Below are 16,412 nucleotides of genomic sequence, written 5' to 3'. Positions count from 1 at the left end.
CAAATGCTTGCTTGCACCTACTAATCGAATCACACACAACAATAAGTTTTATAACACCAAGTTACTAGTGTGTTTATTTATCTTCAATGTGCAACCGACCAGCAAATAACAACTCACATGTCTCGGTTTCAAGAATATTATCGTCTCATAATCACTCGTGATAAAATCCATGAAGTGATTCTCATGAGCGTGGGTTTAATCCAATACTTTAATCTTATCAAAGCACTCATGAACTCTGCAACAAACTTGTGCTATGTCTAAACACTTTAGACAATCTACAGACAGATTCATGACAGTCTTCCTTCATACCTACTTCCAACGTATGACCGACTGTGGAGGTTCAAATAACCCAGTTCTTCTGGAAGTCAAAACATGCAAAATGAAACCCGACGATAATACTTAATCCTATATGGCTCCAAAACTTTTGAGCGTAAATAAAACACTTTTATTTAAACACCATATTGACTACTCATTATTCATTATTTAATGTTTCGGATAGTCTACTTATTACTTGAATTACAACAATAGTTGTCCCATGCTCCGAGCATGCACACTATGTTACCTATGATCCTTAATTTGTGAAATAGATCAATTGAAAACCTTTCCAATGAAACTCATTTCACAATTCCCAATCCTTATCATTAGTGTAAGAACACAAAATTCTTGCCACTAGTAGAGTATGTTAGATTCTAACATTTTATGCAATGATCCTTTCGTAATGTCATAGCACAAAAGTCACCAAGACTCGGATAATGAAATTTCATGGTATTCTATCGGAAATTGCTACAAGACAATTCCAAGACGTGAAGTCTCATATTCAAAGTACATTCCTTTAAACGTCCTTCTTGCATAAAAGTTTCTAATCTAGACATAGACTCTCAATATCCAACTCCCAATATGGAAACATTTCCATATTTTCCATATGACAACTCATTCTAAAAAGAATCTTATTTATTCAAAATAATGTCAACATGGTCCATCCAATTTTATACTTCCAACTACTCACAAGCAACAAATCATTGGCGAACCTTAGATCGTCCTTTGATAGTTGTTTAATTATTTTAGACAAAACCATTCTAGTCCTTTTTCCCTCTTAATGCACTAAGCATTTGGAAAATTTTAGAATGATCAAACATTATAGAATATGCAATCGATCCTATACCCAAAGCATATGGAACACGATTCATAATGTCTCACATGAAGACGTGATACTTTACCAGTCTTCTGCTATAATATTTCTAATTGCCATGTTCTCACAATTTTGATTATGAAAAGGGATGCCGTAATCATAACCAAATTTTGAGAATGCAATTATCCTTTCCATATATAGAATTTCCTCATGTTGAACCATTCTAACACAACATTCATATATATTTGACTAAATTTGATTAAAATTCCACAATCTAAGCCTTTAGATTTGAAATGAAGTATAATATTCTCTCCTTTAATTATAGCAAACCAACTTTTCAACTTGGCAAAGTGAATCACTGTTTTCTATAATTAATATTGCTAACTTGTAATACTTGAAATAATAATCATGCTCTTACTAACACGATGATTATTACCATACAAGCATAACACTTATGCTCCCACTAGCTTTGACATATATTCAGAAAACATCTGAACTTCCAGAAAACAATGTTTATTGAATTCCTTAAGTTCATATTTCTAAATACATGATGCTTTGATAAGCCTTTATCTAAGCTTCTTAACCTCATACACCTTTGCCTTAGAAAGCTCACATATGTGTCTAAAGAAATTCAGAACTTATGTTACTAAGTCCCAAATGTTCAGACTAATTGCCAAATCTCATAATTCGAACTTTAAAGATGGATGCTGTAATCATAATCGAATTTGACAATACAATTTTCAAAATTGCAATCTTTTTAAAATCTCTCTTAGTGAAAGCATTTCCTTACAATCATTTTCATGATGGAGGGAAACCTCATGACACTTAGATTTTAAAGTGTATGTGTTCCAATCCATGCGAAATTGTCATAACAACAATCATAAGACAATGTTTGTGACGAATCCAACTCATATGGATTGAACTTGTTCAATCTTGATTTCTCGCCTTATGGCAGCATGAATGCCCACTATTGCTTCCAGGTTGTTAACAAGCTCACCCTTACCTTATCAATGTACTTTCCATTGATTAGGGTGCCTTGCCTTTATGCAATCCAATTGAGAACTCATAGAACTCATATTGCATAGTTTACTTAATCTAGAATGGCACAGAAACAAAATTATGTGAACATGATAGGTCGTCAACCTCAAGTCGTGTGCTAGTGATTTAAATATCGGTTTATTCTTTATTAGTTCTTGAACTTTTCAAGACAACTGAGACTCCCACTGACCTCTTGACATATATGATTCTCTTATTAAGGAACTTTCCTTGACAAAACAAATATTCAAGATATAGTGCGAACTTCACATAACTGACCCTAGTTGGTCTTTGTCTTATCCAAGACATCACAACTTACCAATTTCAAATGTGTAGGAATAAGAAGACTTTTTCCAATTCCACATTTGTTGAGTGTTATAAACCTGCTAAAGGCGTGTAACTCAATTCGCAATCTTGGGGTATGACTCTAAGATTCGATATTGGAACGAAGTATGATTGACTTCTTGATTTAACTATTTCCATAATTCCCGATTCTTTTCTTAGACATACAAATGTACTAAGACTCACTTAGAGGATCAATTGAGATATGGTTTTTAATCGTTAAGAGTTTATCATAAAACACAATAAAAGGTACTCTCCATTCTACTTAGAACAGAGAAACTTTTATATTTCTGCCTTCTTGATTCTTCTTATTCGTTCTGCCATTTTTTGAAACCTTTTCAATCAACTCAGAATTACACTTAGTCTTATAAGTATAATCATATTTACCAAACTTTAGTAAATCATGACAAATATCTTTATCACTCTTGTGGTGGAATTGATCAGCGCACAACCAAGTGTACCTGATCCCTAGCCCTTCACTTGACACTTTGTCAAGGAATTAGTCTAATTTCCAAAATATGAAGTATCTCATTCATGACACAATGCATGTTGCATGATTCCAAGTTTCTGTCCAATTGAAACTTGGGCGATGAGAAACTCTCCCTATTTGGTAAATTCTCGACATTTCACAAATAACATAATCAAGAATCACATCCAATTCTACATTGCTAAAATTAGAAATACATAAACATCCCTTTTCACATATACCATTGCAAGGATAGATAAATAAGATGAAATCAAAATTCATTTTATTGCGGAAAAACTTGTCCTTACAATGCAATTCAAATGAAAACTATGCTATTTCAATTTCTACGCAATCTATTCTAACTCTAAAGTAGTAGCTCAAAAATCCGATCTTCAAGCAATGCGATCGAAATCCATTTCTTCACGATCAGAATCAGCTTACTTCTTCCTTTAAGCTTCCTCTCTTTTCTTCGATCCTACAAAACATCAAAATGTAATCTTATCACATCGTGTATTTAAAATCAAAGAATAGAAACTTATAGAGTTAGTTATTCGATTTTACCTGAAGTAGAGCCATACGTCTTGACTCTGCCATCTCTTAGATCTCTCAGGTAGTTTGGGCAGCTTCGTCTCCAATGCCCCTTCTCTTGGCAATAAAGCAAATGGACTCCTTCGGCACAACACATCGGACAATCACAGACTTAGTCTTTTCTGGACTTCTAATGTTGCCAGTGTCTATTGAAGTTTGGGAGTTTGATTCACCAGACAAATTTGCTTGACCAGCACGCTAAATCATTGTTGATTCAGCAGCTACAAGCAAATAGGTGAGATCAATGAGGGTCACGCCGTGTTCCATCATATAGTACTCTCTTACGAACTCAGTATATGATTAAGGAAGCAATGGAAGAACCCAGTCAACAACCAACTCACCTGAAATTTCGACACCCAACATCCTTAACCTGTCAATGTGTGACTTCATCTCTAAGATGTGTGCACACATAGGTTTCCCATCTTCGTGTTTACTTGCCAAAAGGGCTTGAGTTAGCTTGAACTTTTCAAGCCTTCGAACTTGTGGGTCAGGGAGAATAATTGGAGGAGGTGGAGGAAGTGAAGCATGATCTCTGGTTCCTCGATCATATCGTGGAATATCATCTTTATTTGGAAAACTTGTTCCACTGGATTTGGGAAGACCATTGTTAGATTCAGACACCTACAAAATGGGAGAAATTCATGTCAAGTTGATTAGAATCCTTGATGTAACACCCAAATGAAACATCAAGGCTAGGATCCAACACAATACTCTACAACCTAGAAGAGGGATGTCATAATCCAGTTACGGAATATTTGAAGGTAGGTAAATGACGATTTACGAATTTCCACCATGAAAAACGAAAAATAAATTTAAGTTTTATATGAATTGAAACTCCTAGATCTTCTGAGATTCATTGAACTTTTCAATGACATGTTTAATCTTGATTATGCCCTACTATTTGAGACTGGGATGCCAAGGATCACAAACAAGGTGTGAATAACCATGCGAATGTACATGGTGCACTCAATGCTACTATCACCTAATCAATGTGCCGGTTAGCCACACACGCTCCATTGATCTATGATAAACATCGAGTCACCCTTCGCTACCAATGCAAACCCAAATTAGTGTGTCGGTTAACCACACACGCTCCACTAACTTCTTGGCAAGGGTACAAAGTGTCATTCCATGGATTAGCATACAATTTCACATTTCGCCTAAAGTAACTATGATTTTGAAAAACATTTAGTTACTTTGTACTTCATTATACTTATAATGGAAGGTTTTTGTCCTATCCTACCCATTCGTCTAACGACCCTCCACTAGTCAAGAATGCGGTGGGTAAGAGTGGATACCCATTCAATCGCCATTTTATAGGCAATTTCCTTAAACATCCTTTATAAACCAGCTTCGTGAATGAGGCCTACTAACGGTAAGACTGACTCTTTACTCATATATATATATATATATATATATATATATATATATATATATATATATATATATATATATAATGTGTATTTTACACTTTTCAAAATACTAGAGTTTTAGAATTTATATATTACATAATTAAACTATTAATCAAAATTTTAAATTCCAAAACTTGAGGGCAAGTTTTGAAACATTTCAAAACTTTAGGGTTTAGAATTTAAATATTTCAAAATTAAACTTTTAATCAAAATCTTAAATTCCAAAACTTGAGGGCAAGTTTTGAAACTTTTCAAAACATTAGCGTTTAACTATTTAAATTTCAAAAACAAAACTTTTAAGTTCAAAATTAAACTATAAAACTTAAAGGGAGTAATTTGAAACTATTCAAATAAGGCAATTATCTAATTTTGACCTAGTCAAATATCTTGCAGGATAATTCATCAAATAACTCAAATAATTATACATTATCTTATAAGGTAACAAAAATTTGATTAAATGGTAATTATCTACTATTTTGTTAAGGATATTCACCTAAAATGAATAAAAATCGGATTTTATTAATTAAAAAATGTTTATTTTAAGTATCCCAAGGCAAAACAACAAGAAAATCGCCAAAAACGGTGCAGACCCTCGGGCTCGCCAAGTCAGTTAGACTCGCGAAGTTCATCTACTGACTCGCCGATTCAGTCAAGCAGAGCGGCAAAAAACGATTTTTTCAGCCATTAAATTATCAAATAAGTATCAATAGATTAACAAACAGCCCTAGGCTCTGATACCATTGTTGGTTTTCGAGCAATACATCAACCCTATGGTGTACATGCAAACCCTAATAGCTTTGGACCTAGTTTGTCTAATGAACAGGCAACTGATAATCCAAAGCCATAAACCCTAGATCTAATAAACTATAACTGAAATTAGGGTTTAGATCTTACCTTTGATTGTTATATAGAAATAACAATCAATCCTTGGCTTCAGAAAGCTTAGTGCCTCAAGCGTTACACCTCTAATGGAGTCATAAACACCACTAAGCAACTTGGATGAAAAGGGAGGAGAGAGGAGGTGCAAAAACGGCTGGAAACCCTAAAGGAACACTTCGCCACGTTTTTGTGGCATAGGGGTCCTTTATATACATGTAGGCTATTAGGGTTTGCAACTAGGAAACCCTAATCTGACTGCTCAGGCCCTAAGCAACCCATGGACTCCTTTAACATATCCCTTGGACGAATTCCTTATGGGCTTCCCATAGAATTCGTCCAACCTATATATTATTAGGTGATCCATAGCCCAATTGTAATTATCTTATAATTACAACTCTAGTCCCCTAAGTTTAATTAATCTCTTTTAGCCACAAAATTAATTCTTTAATACTTGACTAATATTAATTAAACAATATGATTTCTCCTTTAATATATTATTCTCATAATATATTAATAAATCATAATTAAACCTTTCTCTCTTTAATTCATCCTACATATTGCTATGGTGAAGGCAACCCAAAAGGACCATGTTCATAATCGGGTCAAGTACATACCAAAATAGTTATGGACTTAGACACTAATCCAACATTGTCATCATCTAGCTACTATGTTGTAGCCATATACTGCCACGTCGTGGTGGTGCCTCCACCCACGGCGTGGAAAACCCAAAAATGCTAAAAATTAAAAACATAAAGTAGCTTAAGATAGTGGCATTACACAGACCTTTCCCAATTAGCACTTTCTCAATCAATAACTATCAAATGGGACCTTAGTGTATTATATGTTATAAAGTAGTCCATGTAAGTCCATTTATAGGCTATGTATGTATTCATTTTGGTTGTATCCTCTACTTGAATAGCAATGAGAATATTTCCTACATTCTCTATCATGGTATCAACCTAACCTTCCTCATTTATCTCCTAAATCCAAATCCTTTCATATCGTAGGCTGACACCTTCCTCCCTACTTGGAACCCTAATATGTCCATTCTATTGCCCTATTCTTTTATGAAAATGGCAGGCAACACTACCACAATCCTACATAAAGTTTTCACTGTCAGCAACATCGAGTCCCACATTTTATTGGTTCTTGATCTTGATCGATGAAATTATGACTCTTGGAGGGAATTCTTCTCTACACATTATGAGGCATATAATGCTCTTGATCACATAGATACCACCGATGATGATCTTACTACTAAAACCACCACCAGTGATTGGAAGAAAATTGATGTTGTTGTGAAAATGTGGATTACTCAACCATGTCTCAGTTTCTTCTTAATTCATTCTCTTTGACTGATTCATATGATTGCAATGTATGGCTTACTTTAGAGAAGATTTTTCATGATAACAAGGAGGTTAGGGATATCCAAATCGACATAGAGCTCATAAACATCACCATGGGTGACTTAACTATTCATACCTACTGCTCCAAAATTAAAAGCCTTGTTGATCTCTTAGCAAATCCTGATGCAAAGTTTAAGGTTCCGTAAAAAAATTGGTCATTTACACCATAAGTGGACTCTCACCAAAGTTTGATTAGCTTGCTTATATCATCATACACCATGTTCCCTTTCCATATTTTTATGAAGTTTCTTCCATGTTAACACTTGACGAGCTTCAACTCAAAAGTACACAATCTCTATCATTCTCACCTTACATTGACACCACCTTCTTAGTGTAGATTCTTCATATTGGAGGTGTTGATAATTCTTATGGGAACAGTGTTAACAGACACAATGATCAACTTCAAGTATAGAACAATGATCGAAGAACAGATAGGAAGCATGAACGGAGGCAACCCCACTCTAACAGGAATCAGTAACATCAACAATATGCCATTGCTCCACTATCTGGCTTACAAACTCAACTCTACAATTGGGTTTACATTTCCCCACCAGCATAAAATCAGTTCCGTTGGGCTCTTAGACCAAGCAACAACCATCCACCATGGAATAGCCCACAACAACACCAACCAAATAGTAGTTTGGATTGTGTTCCTTAGGAACAAATGAACTCAGCACATGTCCATATGGCAACATACCTACCACCTTCTAATAGAAAACCTACAGATGGGTCTATCCCACCACCATGGGCATGGTTTGGTTTGCATCAATCCATTGCACTACCATAAATTTTAAGTAGCGTAACACTTTAAGACCTATAATATGGAGAATATGTAATGGACCATGTTCACACTAATTCAGGTATCCCGGTTATGTTCTAGATAAACAATAATCTCATGATATCCTAGTTGGAAATGAGTCCAAAATTCCTGTTACAGCGAACGGACACATAAGATTCCAATTTCAAACTCTCATCGTCATTTATGTTTAAATAATATCCTTATCTGCCTACAATTATTGAAACTATCATTTTTTTCATCAATTCACTCGTCAAAATATGTGTTCCATTGAATTTGATGAATTTGGTTTTGCTGTCAAGGATGATAGGAACATATCTTAACCAGTTCCTCAGTTTTAACACCATCGCCATGATCATCTAGGAAATAAAGTTTTTAAGTCTTTAATTTCTAGTCATTCTATTCCATGTAATAGTATTCAATTGAACGAGTTGTGTCATTCTTATCATTTTGGAAAAAAACAATTAAACCTCCTTTTAGTACCTCTGAATCGATTGTTAAACATGCATTTGATATTATTCATTCAAATATTGTACTTCCTATTTGTCTAGTATTGAAGGTTTGTGATATTATGTTATATTCTTGGTTCATTACATATTTTTTTTAGGTTTATCCTCTAAAGAAAAAAAAATCTGATGTATTTCCAAATTCATCAAATTCACCAAAATTATTCAAATCTAATTCGGTAAAACAATCAAAATTTTCAAATATGAGAGTGTGTGTGGGTGGGGGGTGGGGGAATATAACAACAACCAATTTCATGAGTATTTTGCCACACATGGAATCCAGTTTCGCTACGCATGCCTTTAAACCTCTCAATAAAACTATAAATCTAAATGTATGCTCTGTAACATCAAGACCATTGTTCATACTCTTCCTTTCATGGCCCACATCCCTGCCACGTATTGGGTGGAAACCCTATATATGACATCTTATTTACTCAACATACTCCCCTCTACATCCATCAATAACAAAACACCTTACTATCGACTTCACAAAATACATCGCATTGATACACATCTTCGTGTCTTCAGGTGTTTATGTTTTCTATATCTTGTTACCCCACACAAACTCTCACCTTGTACCTCTCCATGCATTTTCCTTGGTTAGCAAACCAATCATCATGGTTATCGTTGTCTCGATTTATCTACCCTCAAAATCATCATCTCCCAACATGTCATATTTGATGATATCTCCTTTACATTTCAAGTTGTCACTCCTAATGACCCACCATCTTACACTTTCTTAGATTATACATGTGACTCCTCTCATCTCCTCAGATCCTACCTAAACTCTTCAACTCCCATGGAAATAGACTCCCCCTTGGATCACACACCATCCTCAGATCTAACGCCTAAGCTAGTGTCGGGTAATGCTCACACTAATGCTTCCGCACCATCCTCTTCCGATGATACCATACCCATAACTACCATCACCGCTACTTCGCTTGCCCTAACTTACACTATAACCACTAGGGTTCGTAGTGGTATTGTCAAACCTATCTCCCACCTAAGCGTTCATGTGCCATATACCTCTTCCATTCCCTAGTCACATATACATGTTTTTTAGGTCCCTAATTGGCATTAAGTTATGCATGATGAGTATAATGCTTTAATCTCAAATTAGACTTAGACACTTGTACCTCGCTCTCATAGGATTAATATGATCATATCTATATGGTTGATTCGTAATAAATTTCATGCATATGGATCTCTTTCTCACTACAAATATTGTCGTATAGCTAACGAACGTAGTCAGTAGCATGGCGTTTACTATACTGAGACTTTCAATTTGGTTGTTAAGCCGAATACCATATGCATTGTTCTAAGCATTGTTGTTTCTCGACATTGGCATGTTCACTAACTTGATGTAAAGAATAAATTTTTTCACGGTCACCTTCGGGAAGCTATTTATTTGCATCAGCCGTTGGGTTTTCATAACCCATGATTTCCAGATCATGTACCCCTTCTTTAGAGATCCATCTATGGCCTAAAGCAAGCCCTAGAGCTTGGTGTCAATGATTTGCTCAACATACCTCCATTATTGGTTTTCAACAGACTCATACCGACCCTTTTTTGTTTATTCTTCATACTTGTGATGCCATTTCTTTCCTACTTATTTATGTTGATGACATCATCCCCATGGTTTCTTCTACAAATCTCAAGTAACATGTTATTCCACAGCTTAGTCTAGAGTTTAATATGATAGATTTTGGGGGCTATTAATTATTTTCTTCGCATTTCAGTAGTTATATCTAACTGCATGTTATTTCTATCGTAACAAAAATATGCGACTAACATTCTTTAAAGGGCTAACATCCTAAACTACAACCCTTCAAAACTCCGAAAAAACTGGTCTACAAAATCAATGCCTCTGGTCCAACTGCCGCTGATCCAACACACTACCTAAGTTTTGCAGGGGCTCTTCAATACCCGACCTTCACTAGACCAGACATCTCATTTACAATACAATATATTTTCCTTTTCATGTATGATACACATGAGCTGTACTTGGTGCTCTTAAAAGTATCCTCAGATTTGTTCGTGGTACTCTTCAACATTATCTCTAGCTCATATGTCCACCACTTCCTCCCTCACAATTTACATCGATGCTTATTGGGGTGGATGTTCAACCTCGTCGGTCAGCATCTGGATACTCTGTCTTCATGGGATACAATCTTATATCCTCGTCGTCTAAATGACATGCTGTTATTTCTAGATCAATCATTGAAGACGAATACCAAGGCGTTGCAAACATTGTTGTAGAAACTTGTTGCCTTCCCAAACTTCTTTGTGAGTTAAAGTGTTCTCTAGATAAAGCTACATTGGTTTATTGTCATAACAGCAACGCAGTCTACATGCCATCAAACATGGTACAACACCAACGCACCACACAGATAGAGATTGAGCTCCATTTTTGTTCAGGAGAAAGTTTTTGTAGGTCAAATTTGTGTTCTTCATGTTCCCTTCTCCGTTCATTATGCAAACAATTTTTAAAAAGGGCCTTCACACCTCTCTATTTGATGATTTTAGATTCATTTTAAACTTTTATCAAAATCCTCCTGATGAAACTATAAGGGGTGTTAGTGTATTATATGTTATAATGTATTTGTACCCTCTCCTTGAATGGAAATGATAATATTTCCCTACTTTCTTTATCATTATAAGTTAAGAAACATTTCTACAAATAGGCATACATTGTTTTACATAAACATTTCCAAACATAGTTTCTTATTATATCATTCTCCATATTTAATAAATAATCATTTTTTATTTACAACCTTATGATGAGAACATTTGTATCTGGATTTTTTTTAACAAAGCAAATATATTAAAATAGTCTCCCCTTAATACGGGTTGTGCACTTTAAAAGATGCAAAACATTTGGCATGTGATGGGAGAGGCGGTGTCTTCGACCTATTTTCCACTCTCAGGGGGAAACCATGAGTCATTGTCTTGTTGAAGCTAAAGATGACACGTTTCAAGAAGACGATGAGTAATCATATCGAGACTGAAAAAGAGAACCTAGTTTGTGATTTGAAGGGACGTGATTTTCACTATTTTCGTCCTACTACATGTCTATATAATATCATTTTTCTTTCTCTCTCCATCTCTACTTCTCATTTCTTTGTATTTGTTTGTGTAGAAAATGTTTTGGGCTTCAAAATAGATTTGAGGACTTGCAATAAATCTCTTGATTTTGTTATCTTGTGATTCTGTGTATCATTAAGGATTTGGGTATGAGAAGACCTTTTTATGAATTTTTTTTCTTCCCACAACATGTTAATAGAGTATATTTTTTTTCTCTCTCTGTATGTACATATCTTCTCTTCATATTTGTTTTTCTAGGAAATAGTTTGGGGCTTGAGATCGGCTTTCAACACTTACAATCAATCACTTTCTAAAACCAGTTTGTGATATTGTATGTGGTTAAGGATTGGGGGCTTGAGATTGCCTTTCATGGCTTAAAGTTGTTTGCTTTCTGTAAATTTACTTGTCATTTTGTATCTATATAATGTTGGTCAATCTACAAAATGATTGGGAGCTTTATATTTCCTTTGAGGGTATAAATTGATTGAATTGTTTAAATTGACTTGTAGTTCTAGTACTATTTCCTTAGTTTTGTTGAGATGGGCTTTGTTTCAATTTTTTTCGTATCAATTTTTATATGTAGAGGACTCTTAGATGCTCAAGATTTACTATGAAACCAAAACTTCTTTTTCATTGTATCTTTTGTATGATCATATTTTCTTAGTGTATTAGGTGTCAATGACCTCAGACCGATCCAACTGTTTTGCTAGTTGTTTGTCTCTAGAGAAGAGGATTGCAATCTTTAGATTGTGTTTTAAAAAATAAGGTTATTTACGATTTGTGTGCATAATGGAGCCTATTGCATCTGTTTGTGTATGTATTTGTATCTATTTAAGACGATTGTGGTCTTCAAATTGTCTTTCAAGTGTCATATTGCTGGACCTTTTAATGTATCTTGGTTAGCCTTACCTTTTGTTCTTTTCTTCATGTTATTAATTTTACATTTTGCATGAACATATTTGGGGATGCAGATAGTCTTGGAAACCAAAGCTTTTAGCAGTTGTTTGCGCATCTTGTTAGGCCTTCCTTTTTGTTTCATTCTTTGTATTCTTCATTGTATTTTTGTTTGACCATCTTTTCTTATTTCAGTGAGGTTTGATGTCTTGATCTGCTGCCTAATGTTTATTAATCTTTTTTTCTTTGTATAAGTTGATTTGGGGCTTAAGATTGCCTTTAAAACCTAACATTGTTGCATGTGCTTGTGCATTTTGGTAAGACTTTCCTTTTCCTAATTTATGCATGTTATTGATTGTCCAATTTTTTTCTATATATTATTATTTTAGTATAAGGTATTAATTTTATTTTATGGAATACATTTTGATTGTAGCCATTGACGTTACTTTCTCTTCGAAATGTTTTAATGTATTGCCTGTTGGTAGTAGAATTTTATTCCGACTTATATTGTTTGTGAAAACTTATAAACATATTGGATTTTGTTAGTAGTGTATTTTGTGATTATCGTTAACGATGCGTCTACCAAAATGTTGCATGAGAAATCTTTTTTATGTATTGCCTAGTAGCTGTAGAATTTTTTGATGCCTTGTGTTTTTTGTGAAACTAATTTGCAATATTATGTTTTATTTGAGTTGATATAGTTGATTCTTCTGTTTAATGTTATTAACTTGTCAAAGAAATTGGTCTTGTAGAAGATTAACTCATCCTCTTATTATTCATGGTTGTAGTGGTTCTATTGTAGATAAAAATGATATAAAAGACAAACAATTTTAAAATGGTAAAAAAATGATAAAGGTATGTTAAAAAGAATAATGATAAGTTAGATATATGTGCTAATTTTATAGGATTAACGAAGGCGTCAAAAGGGGAATTATTATAAAGTGTAGAAGGAAAAGAAGCAAAATGAGTGTTAAAAGGAAGGTTTGTTGTGGTTCTAGAGTTGGAGGAAGTACGAATCGTCTTGTTGTTAACCCTAGAAAAAGGAAACATTTATTGCAAGAAGTTTTCTTGAGTGATGATATTCCTCCTGGTGTTATGTGTTTTAAGAGAATGCTTATGAATTTATAAATGGTTTGCAGCTGAATGGAAAAAGTTTTAAAAATCTTCAACTACATTTTAGTGATAGTAAAAATGAAATAGAAAATCAATCACTAACTTCTTCGTGATTATCTAAAGAGTTGTTGGCAGTATGTATGTCTTATTCAAGAAAACGTTTGTATCCATGTTTTTAGGAATTTGAAAGATACATACTGTTTAGATGATAATATGACTGTCTTAAGACTATTACTAGATAGGATCAATAGGTGTATGACTAACCAAAAGTCCCACAGGTTATAGATATTTCGGGTGAAGGTGCAAGGCATGGGGACGTAGGTTCAAGGAACATTAAAGTCAAAACACATAGTAATGCATCTAGAAGTGTTGAATATCATTATTGTTTCTATAGTCTGTTATAATACCCTTTGATGTTTCCTTATGTAAAACTTAGTTGGTATCAATTAATCCGTGAAAAAATGGTCAACCAACAGATAGAGGCATCACCACTTCTAAAACTAAGACTCTGATCTCACCTTGGGTTACTACAAATGCTTACAATTTATTGAATAGAAAAGGAAAGAGGTATATATATATATATATATATATATATATATGTGTGTGTGTGTGTGTGTGTGTGTGCCTTCTCCTTTTTTGATTTCATTGGTCGTGTTGTTCATTGTATTACTATTTGTGTCCAGTTTGGATGGAAATTTCTACTTTCGGAGTTATGTATCCATTAGGGAATATTATGCATATAAGCTTCATATGCGCAGATCTGAAAAATCTTGTTTGGTGTTCTTTGATCGATATTTCTAACAATATATTGTTGATAGTTACATGAAATTACAGAAGCAAAGATTGACTTTCTTTAAGTCACAAGAACACGAGTTATGGTAATAGTTTCTTTATTGTGTGGTTGATGCACTTGTAAGTGGTGAAACAAATGCTTCTGTTGTTATTGGTAAGGTTGTAAACGAACCAAACATTTGACGAACGAACATGAAAATTGTCTCATTCGTTCAATTATGTTCGTGAAAGTTATTTGTGTTGTTTGTTTACGTTCGTTCGTTTAAGTTTATTTATGTTCATATATGTTCAATTGTATTTTATTACATTACTATATTATATGTTCGTTTATGTTCATATATTTTTATTGTGTTTTTTCTTATCTTTGTTTGTTTATGTTCATTTAGCATGTTCACGAACATGAACAAGGTAATTTGTTAAACAAAAGAACATGAACAAGAAAAATCATTCTCTTATCCATTTGTGTTCATTTTTTAGTTCGTCTAACTTAAACGAACGAACATGAACAAGCCCTTGTTCGTGTTCGTTTGGTTCGTTTACAGTCTTAGTAATTGGTAAGCAGGTTATGCTACCAATAACTTTTATTTATGGTCCTAGAAATACGAGATGGAAATACATTTGTCTTATGGCATTCGTCCATAAATTTAGAAATCATGATATATTTATCACTTTGACATGTAACCCAAATTGGCCTGAAATTAAAGCTCATTTTATGCATCATGAGAAGGCATAAATATGACTAATTTGATTGCTAAAGTCTTCCACGAAAAGCTCCGTAAAGTTAAATACAATATATGAAAGAAAGATGTTCTTATGAAGATTGTTTCATACAAATATGTTGTGGAGTTTCAAAAGTCGGGACTTCTGTATGCCTATTTTTTACTTCTACCTACACCTCATTGTAAGATGTACAAATCAAAAGAATATGATAAGATAGTGTCTTCTAAGATAGTGGAAGTATTTCTATCCAAATGAATTTCTGGTTGACACAACGCATGATGATGATGCGTATCCTTCTTATAGAAGACATGAAACAGGCTTAAAATTTATAGTCGGAGGTTTTGCACTTGAAATCGATGGGTTGTTCAATATAATCCATATTTGTTTGCTAAGTTTGATTGTTAGGTAACATAGAAATATGTTCTACAATAAAGGTTGATATATATATATATATATATATATATATATATACATATATATATATATAGATATATACAAATACATACATACATACATACATACATAGAGACATAAACACATGTATATAGTACATATGCACAGGGTTGTTGATGTCGAAATTAGTTGTGAGGTGTCAAAGGTCAAGGGATAGTTTCGTTAGTATGTAAGGTTATTATAAGGGTACATTAGTGTCGAATCTTTTCATGTCTAGTCCCTTATATTTTTTGTATGCTTTCTAGTTCCCTATAAATACGTGTTGGGTACTAGAGTTAGATAAGAAGTTTTATGTAATTGCCTAAATACTCTGTACTCATTGAAATTATAATTGAGCCAAACAGATATTGTTTAGATCTTGTGCTCATCATTTTCATATCACTTTGATTCTATAATTCATACTCAATTACGTAACAACTACATTTGGTATCAGAGAAGGAATCATTCTGCAATGATCTGATTTCCATTTGTGTCAAAAGTATTTTGAGTCTCGTTCTAGATTCAAAAGCTTCTGCATTTTTTATTCTGAAAATCTTCTTAGATCTTCAGTTCTGATTCGATTATGTGATTAGTTTGTTTAATCTAGTGTTCGATTTGTGTTTTCTGTCAAATTCATCCGTAAATTTTCAAATTCCTGAAGCTTTTCTGAAATTCTGTTTAATCGAGTGTTCGATTTGGTTCTTCAACCAAAATTCCTGTGCTAATTCTCGAATTCTACGATCAATGGTCTGATCGTATGGAAGACTACTTGAACGGTATCGATGAAGAGCTCTGGAACTGTATTCTCGGTGATGTTC

The sequence above is a fragment of the Lactuca serriola genome, chromosome 1 (genome assembly GCF_051521515.1).
Source record: "Lactuca serriola cultivar US96UC23 chromosome 1, Lser_US96UC23_V15, whole genome shotgun sequence".
NCBI lineage: Eukaryota > Viridiplantae > Streptophyta > Magnoliopsida > Asterales > Asteraceae > Lactuca > Lactuca serriola.
Note: the sequence above shows the minus strand (reverse complement) of the source record.